Source organism: Lepeophtheirus salmonis, chromosome 2 (assembly GCF_016086655.4).
Source record: "Lepeophtheirus salmonis chromosome 2, UVic_Lsal_1.4, whole genome shotgun sequence".
Classification (NCBI taxonomy): Eukaryota; Metazoa; Arthropoda; class Copepoda; order Siphonostomatoida; family Caligidae; genus Lepeophtheirus; species Lepeophtheirus salmonis.
Genome location: NC_052132.2, coordinates 10,563,626 through 10,573,154, shown reverse-complemented (window position 1 = coordinate 10,573,154; position 9,529 = coordinate 10,563,626).

The following is a 9,529-nucleotide window of genomic DNA, read 5'->3' as shown; positions in this document are numbered from 1 at the left end:
CATTTAGGGACAGAAGATCCAAGTTTCTCCTCACAAGAGTAGCAATTGCCCAAATTATACCTTGCCCTTGGTATCTTAAAATGAAAATTGGGGCTCCCAGAAAACTGGAGAAGGTGGAAATTAAATTATCTAAGAGGAATTAAGGATGGCAGAAATTTTACTGTTCATTTCCAAATCTCTACTGGAATGATTAAGCTTTTTATGCCATTTATGCCAGATTGAAGTATAAATTTTTAATGATACTCTACATACTTTCGTGGATTGTCCCGCTGTGGGATTAGAACATACTAATAGTAATGTGGCAAATGAATAATTTTGTTCGGGATTTCCAAAAGGGACAGAGGAGTGTCATCTGAAACCAGGGCTTTAGATTTTGCTCTACTACACTCTAAAGCTTTAATAGCTAACAGAGTAACAAATAATCATGTGTTGCATCCTCAGGAGCTGAAAGCAATTGTTATTGCTGAAACAGCAAGATATGCTGCTCTTTCCATTCAAGTTCAGTCTCTGGAGAATAATTCTCTTATATTGGCTGGATAAAAAATTAAGTACCTTCGATCAACTTCAAGACACCAATTAAAGTCCTTAAAATAGATTTTACGACAATCTAAAATTTAAATTTGAGACTTGTTTTTAGTATTTTCATAAATTATCTTTGTTTTATTGTGAATGCCGTATTTGTTTTACATCCGATAGGTCGAAATAAATATTACCTGTTTTATGTTCGTCTTTTTTTTTGTAAATTTTAGTAACATTGCGATGTAATCTTACTCTGAAGCTTAAATTTTAAACAGAAATATTTATTTATATATATATTTTACGTAACTGCTTCGGTACTTAAGTGTAAGAACCAAAAAAAAAAAAAAAAAAAAAATCATGAAAGCTACAATGTTTTTTTTCAATATTATTGTACAATATTTCAATTTAGATCAATTATAGGTGTTGGAATCAAATTTTTAGGATAATTGTTTTACCCAATACCTTTACTTATAGTTTAATGTCTTAATGTGAGATTTATATGCGTCCCAATAAGGCCATTCATATATAATCTATCAATTTCTTATTTTTTCAATGGTACGATTAATTGTTGAAACATTGAGGGTAAGTTGCTACGAAAACAAATGAAAATCGGAAATTGTGCATGCGGAAAGTGGAAATTCAATTATCACAATCTTTCAATAATAAGAAAATATTTTTCCTTAGTGAAGTGAAGGGATGCAAAGAATATATTATTTCAGTAGGAGGTGAGGAATTTCGACTTTTTCGAGTTTTTGGACAATCAACACTTTTGAGGGTAGAAGATGGAATATTTTATTATGTGGAAGTGGTTGTGTTTGTCTCCTATGTAGTATCAGGGGGAAGGGGGCTCGAAGCCAATCTGTGGAAGGAGGGATGAGGCTGAAGGAGATCACATCTTATTATGTAAGGCAATATGACTTTTTTTTGTATCTTGTCTTCATCCATCAGTCCACGGATCGAATCCGAGTGCTCCCTTTTCTCTCCTCCTCCAGAATTATCCTAAAGAGGCAAACTCACAATCTTCTCAAGTTATTTCCTTATTATTGAAATGTTGCAATACTTAAATGTCAACATTCTGCTGTCGCTGTCTCCAATTTCGAGATAGAAAAAGAAAGTATGTTTTGCGACAAACTGATACAGTATACCCTAAATAGTTTTGTTTTATATAAATCTGAGAGAAAAATGGCAAACCTAATCCTCTTCTTTCTTAGCCAATCCAAAATTATGGATTTACTAAAAAAAGTATTTAATAGTTTAAAAAAATTAGATATATATTTTCGCATTAAATATATCGAGCAGAAACTATAATTATCTTTAAAAAACAGCATTTTCTTTATAATGCCTTTGGTTTAATTAATATCGAAACATTCCTTCTCATTACTTTTTTTTTAAATCTATGAAATTGTGGGTATATTTTAAGTAAGAGGTCATGAATAAAAATTTAATATTAAATTTCTAAATTTAAAGTATTTTTTTATCGTACTTTTTCTTACTGCAGGGAGCATCAACAGTGTTTTTTATTTCCTAAAGCTGTTATGATTTTTTGTTGTTGTTGAGGAAAAAACATCTAGGTATAAAGTGTAATCACGACTCCATGCGCTCGTGAATGACGACGAGTAGAAAATTGAGCAGTCAGGGAGTTGTAAGTGTTGGACTCAGACTATAATTGAGGATGGAAAACGAAGTCATCCTTTCCTATGTCGTTCCTTGAAATAAGATGGACCTTACAAGCTATTTTCTTCCTTTCATAGCTGTTGCATCGAGCTAATCTAATGAAACGTCATGAACAACTAAGCTGCTCTCCTTCACAACATTATTCAAATTATAAGGGCCACCATTTTGAATTTTTCCCCCCCCTTTTTAAATACCAAAATGCTTGCGATTTACAACTCTAGTCATATCATCGAAAAAAAAAAAAAAAAAAAATGCTAAGGAAGTTGAAAAAATCTATTGAAATAACATTCCAGTATAAAAATTTAAAATCAAAAAATTTATCGTTTCTTTTTCAAATTTTAATAAATTATTCTTTGTGATGCTAATTTACATTTGATTTATGATCAGTGTGTTGCAAATACTATGGACTAGACATCACCAAATACTCAAACCTAAAACTCAATTTAGATTAAAATTCATTAAAATTATTTTATGTCTGATGGTTAGAGGTGTTGGTTTCTAAGTCTGGGCGTCCTGTTCTGTGTTAAATCTGTATGATGCGTCCAAGGCAGACGCAAAAGACATTCATTGAAAAAATCTTTCCTGATCCTTTGTTAGTGAATTGGGATATTATATACACCAAAATTTAGAAAAACGATAAGAAATTTTTATCTGCCATATTTATTCCTATATTGAGTAACTTTTAATCGAGGTTTAGTAAATTTAATTAACTGTTTTGAATCAAAAGTTGTTCTTTTCCTTTTTATATTCCTTTTTTTTCAATGTGTGGAAACGTTATATTGTAGCTACTATTCCACATACTAATGAGAACCTTATTAAGACTTATGGTTACTAGTTTCATTTCCAAAGTTTGTATAAACTAGCAAATATTTTGCAAAAATATTCCTACCACAAACAAAATTTTAATATTTTTACATAAGAATAATAAATTATATCTCGTTGAAGACCCAAACTAATGTCGTTAAAATTAAATTATTTTTAGCTTTTTAATTGATATATATATATATGACTGAAAAAATGGAACAAATAGTTAAAATAAATGATACAACATTTGATAGTTGTATTTATTTATATTTGTTCAATCATGTAATTGAATAAATTTTATTTCAGGGTTTCTTTTTCGTCATGTTAATTATGAGAGTGTAAAAACGTGTGGAGGAATTGATTTTTTTTATATAAACAATTTGTCATATATTTGAACCCACGTAAGATAAAGGAAATTTTCGTTAATATAACTTAGACAGAAAAAAAATATATATAATGTATATCAAAATTTGTATCTAATTTTTATCTGTGACTTTTAGGACTTTTTTTTTTGTGATTTTTCAATTTAATACATACTAGAGTTGGTTTTTCTGGTGTTGCTCATTACATAAATAAATTAAAATTAATTCAGATTTTTTCTTCTTTATAGAAATCAAAAAATAAAGACATAAAATTTTAAGAATTATTCTCATGTTGGTGTTATGACTATGAATATACTTTCATACAATGTGGAAGTAATTGATTCATTCTGGGTCAAACGTTGAACTCGGAGTCTCGCAGCAACTTTCTTGAGCATCTAGAAAACCTCTTAATATCCCAAAATACTCTCCGGCTCTCAGGTTGTACAGTTGAAGTATTAAGCCAACATACAGCTTAAACTCTACCGTTGCTGCGTTTGTAGGCACCAAGTAACCTTTCTAAAAAACAATAATACACCCCAGTCCATGGACTGTGCAGGTGAACTGCTGGGCCTGAGTCAAGGTAAATTTCTCTATCGCCCCTTCTCCAAGCATGTATGAAACAACTAATATCTCAATATACAACACCCGGCTCTCAAGTTGTCCAGGTGAAGTACTGGGCCTCAAGGCAGTTGAAACTGCACCACAGCCGCATTTCTAAGCACCAGCAACCCCTCCTAATATGCTACAATACATCCCCCGTCAAAGGATTGTGTATATGAGCTGTTGATCCCTGAGGCAGGTTAAATTCTTCAAGTGCCGCTTCCCTGAGCATCAAAAAACTCTTCTAGTATCCAAAATATATCTCAGCCCTCAGGTTGTACATGTTAAGTGTTATCAATGCTGGTTAAAGGCCGCCATTGCCTTGAAAAATAAAAAAAAAATTGTTACTAGAACTATTTTTGGAGCCCTAAAAGCCTACATAAAAAATTTCAGTAATATCCATCCATTGATTCGGCGATGATTGAAGGAAATACACACACATAGACATTCACATTTAATATACAAAGATATTCTGCTAAAAATAAACGATGTATTTGTATATAAATTTAATAAAACCTATACAGTATGAGCTATATTTATGTATTTGAAATAAATTTTACCATATTTGAAACTGAAAAGTTTTGAACCAAAAACTAAAATACCAAAATTAATTTAATACGTGTTAGGTAAAAATATTATAAATAAATTAAAAGAATTTCAAAATGTAAATTATATATACCTCTATAAATATATCACACAATTTTAATGGTCTATTAACATCCAGTGAATCACATATACAATTCTTTACACGGAAGTCAAAAATCATAAAAGTTTGTAATCCAATTATGTACAGAAAACAGACTACGTCCAAATAATAATTATTAAAATCAAAAATACAAATAAGAGAATTGAAATATTATTTGTTTAAACAAAATAAGGTTAAACGTCACAAGGAGTAAAATAAAAATAAAAAATGGCAGATCCACAGATTTGATAAGTAATCAGATCCAGACAAGATGTTCTCGATCAAAATTGTGACAAATAACCGTCTGTAAACAACTTTATATTCATATTGCATATTATTTATTAATATTTCCCTTCGATGGAGAAGGAGCCGAGGAATATAATCGCTTCAGTGACGTAATCACAGAGCGATGTAGCGAGTTCTTGGTTCCTGTGCTTCACTACCTTGTACTTTGGAGAGATGCAACTCAATCATCACATATCCTTATACCGGGATGACGTTACAATGAACAAATCCGAGGGACTCAGTCTTTCGTCTAAGTTTCTTCCTCCTCCATCCTAAGGAGGAGGGTAATTTTTATACATTCGTAGAATAAATGAAATGAGGTCTCCAATTCTTCAAAGTAAAAGTGAGAAATTCTCTTTTTAAGATCTGCCCGGGACTTGTTTTTAAAAATACAGGATGTTCCTAGTCTGTACTGCAACCATTTTTAATGTGTATCATCAAATCTATTAATCAGAACCCTTTTGGATCCGCAGGTTCCATCTCTAAGACCAAGTATGTCGCATCTTTTCCTTGTTTATAGATTATGGGTCCTACTCTTTACGCCCAATAATAATACTGAAATCTTGGTTAATCATTTTATTTGGAAATACTTCTAAGGCAATTAAAGCCGGGATTAGAGGACTAATACCTAAATTTAGATCATTCAAAAAAAAAAAAAAAATGAATGTGGTCAGCCTGACTTCCCTCACATAAGTATTGAGACATATCATTCCAGAGAATAGCGGATCCTAGAAAAACTATACCTGAAAATGTTTATATTTGGTTTTGGAGGTAGATTGTATTGTGTCGACAGTAGCTAGTCCACGTCCGCATCTAAGCAGTGAAGATTATGTATTCACATATTAATTTACATTTTAAATATTTACACTTCATGAATTATTGAAGCTTCATAATATTGCTTAAGTAACGACATCACTGATGAATATAATATATTTTAATGAGTCTTTTGACTAAATGTATTTTAACCTAAATATTGAGATATTCTTACTGTCCTGATTAATAGTGATAGAATAACCTCCGGATTCCTCGAAAAGTCCTCCAAACCCTGATGGAGATAATAAAATACTGTTTTATGACTCCAACATATGTTAAAGGATTTCATAATTGATTAAAGAATCAAGTAGTTTTAGAGTTTTGTCGATGAAATAGAACTTATCCGCAACTTACTTATGATTAAACAAGTTTCTATGGACAAATTTGGTCGAGGGGAGAGAAAACAATAGGGTGAGAAGAAGAAAACTGTTACATCAAAACTAAACTTTTAAAATTTTATATCATTCATTTTGTTATTTCAAAACTTTATCAAATAATTATTTTATTATGTTTTATCATTTTAAATTGACTGCGATTATGAATTGTTTTTTACTTATAAATTGAGACAAAAAATTAACAGTGTCTGTATCCAAAATACAAACAAATCTTAGTATAACAATATTTCATCATATATTTCAAGAACACTAAGAGATAGAAACTTGAAATTCTATCTAATAAATCATGCTATAATTAAGTTATATTTTATTCAATATGATTCCCATTAACTGCCACAATAGCCTCCAAATGGATTCTAAGACGAACGAAGTCTTCCTGATGTAGGTTTCATCCATTTTGTCTTAGGCTTTAATTATGGATGCCTTCAGGTCATCCATAATTAGCGGAGCTAAATCAGGATGTTGTTTTGATCTCTCTGTTCCATGCTTATAATTGAAACAAAATATAAAAACATCTATATATAAAAATATTTATAAAATCTCCGTAAAAATTTCCACCTCTACTCCTAACTTTCCATTTAAACCTTTTACGATTGCTCAGTAAATAATAATGGTAGTGATAACAGCTTTGAAAATAAAGAATCTTTTTCCAATTGCTAACTAGAAAAACCTACTCCGGCTTTATATAACATTTTTTATACACCGATACTTGAAAGTCTTCTAATATTTTAAAACACCCTCTACAAAGATGTTACGATTAATACAATATCAGTAAAATTGTTAGATGGTATGATTTAAAAAGTTTGCTACTGTAAATATTAATTGAAAACTAGACTTAAGAATCTCAATGTATTACTTAATGCAATACGCAGTACAAAGTATATACAAAGAAACCCCCTTTGCCTATTTCTTTTTAAATTTTTTACATCCTTTTTTTTATTACTTCTGTATAAACCTATTTCTTTAATTATGAATATATTATTTCTACTCCACATATCCTTTAACATTTGATATTTAAGTTTTAAGTCTTAGAATTATTTTTTACTAAGAGATTGATCACATAAAATGCTACATTAAGTTCCCTACTAACATAAGTCTCAATAATCGCGAGTAAGAATATAATCTGTCTGTTTTGAATTGATCATGGAACTCTAGATATCTATAATAAAGACGGTATTTTTCCTTTTCCCGTATGAGTAAATTTTTGTATGTATGAATAAAACAAAGTTTATAATTGTCTATTAATCTTTGAACTAAATAATAAACACATTTGATCTGAGATATAACAATGTTCCTAATGTAGATCTGACAGCAGTCGTTTAGCATGCATCATTCAGTGTATAAAGAGAGAACTCATGAATTGATATAAGTATTGAGTAACTACTTGTGGTGAATGATCTCATGAAAAATGGAAAGTAACACTAAGGATTTATTCTGGAATTATCTTTCATATTATTAAAGCAAAATGTGTCTATCAGCTGATGTCTAATTACTCCGGCAATGCCAAGTACAGTTGCTAGTAATCCCTAAGAGTAAAATAAGGGCTAAATATATTGTGTTTCACATGTCTTAAATTTCACTTATTATTCAAAATTTCCTCACATAACCAATTATTTAAAAGATACAATTTTATATAAAAAACTCACTTCTTACCACGGATATCGTTCAATGTCCTAATAACAAAAGAAACACCAAAGAAAAAGTGTTTTATAATAATGCAATTATGCAACAAAACTAACTGTAGGTGTATAAAGTATATATTTAAAAAGAAGGATACATGACTCAAGTGAGTAAAAAATGAAAAAAATGACAACAATAAATTTCCAAGTATGTAGAATTTCATAAATTGATTAATATTCCATTGATAGATCATGAAATATATTCAATATACATAACAATCCACGTCGTCCATCAATCCAATGATATTTCTTTATCTTTTCACCCGAGTAATTTTCAAATATTTTTTAAATATACATTTTCTTCCCATAGATAAAGGCACTTTAATGTATCTCATAGTATTAGAAAGTATTTTAGCCATGCATTGAGATTCTAAAATTATAATTTTTCGTTTAAAATACAAGAACTAACTTTTTAATTAAATAAATGTAGGTAATGTCAAATAATTTTTCGTTGAGTAATTTACCTCGTATTTTACAGAACGCATCTTTTTCACATAAATTAAACAAAAGTATTGAATTTGTTCTGTAAATCCTTAAATATTTTTCCTTCTGATAAGGGGTTCCTTGACATGGTAGATAGTTGACTTTGAGCCATATTTAGCCGTAAAAACTGTTTTTTGAGACATTCTGACGGAAAGAAAGGTTGCATTTTTTATCTTTGTTGTTTTTACTTCAGGATAACAGACACTAATGTTGTGTATTTAATGCAAAAAAAAGAGAAGAGTCCTGGCTCGTTGCAGAAATAAAAATAATCAAATTTTTGGAATATACGCTGCGTTATTTATTTTTTTAAATTGTCAAAAAACTTTTGTACGGCCCGGTGGAGTATTCTTTTGATAACGTCACTCACTCTATCAATTATGATGTAATTAGCAAAGTTTGTTTCATGGAGTCGCCTTTGGGTTAGATTCGGTCGAGAGATTACACTTAAGGATGATATGTCCAAATTTTGTAACTGACACATAACTTTTCTTTACTATTTAGTCAAATGAATACTTCAGTTCTTTCCTCGGCAAAACGTTCAAAAATTTCAAAAAATAAAAACTTTAAATGTAAAAATTGCTAAACAATTTTGTACAGATTATTGATACTTTAATATAAAAAGATCAAGATTAATTAATTGGCTTATCCCAAAGATAATCTTGAAGCCCATTTACATGTATTCCCAAGATGATTTTTACAACAGTGTTATTTACAAAAAGTAATTTTTAATAAATTTTTGAATTTTTGCCTAGGAAATTACTGCAAAATACTTTATGAAGAGATTATTTAAATAGAAAAATTATAATTAGTTTTACATACATAAACTTTACAGTTTTGGAATTAAAATGCTTTATTGTATCTACATACGAATTGTTAACCTAATTGAATAAAAATTATGCAATTTATGAATGTTGAAGTGAGGACTTAGTTAAATTTCGGCAGCATTTTTTTTGATAAAAATATATATTCTGTTTTGTTTGATTCGTATATCTCTATAATTAATTAACGAGTATAAGACTCATTTTCAAAAATTTCATAAATAAATTAGTAGTATCTACAGTTTGTCAGTTTTTATAGCTAATTATGAGAGAGATATATAAATCATGGGGTGGTTTTAGTAAGTAATGACTAGGGAAGTAAAATCTAAGCATTATTTGGTGTGCAACTTTTGTTGTTGTTGGCAACCTGACCAGTGTTTTCTATTTTCTTAAGTTGTTATCATTATTCTTT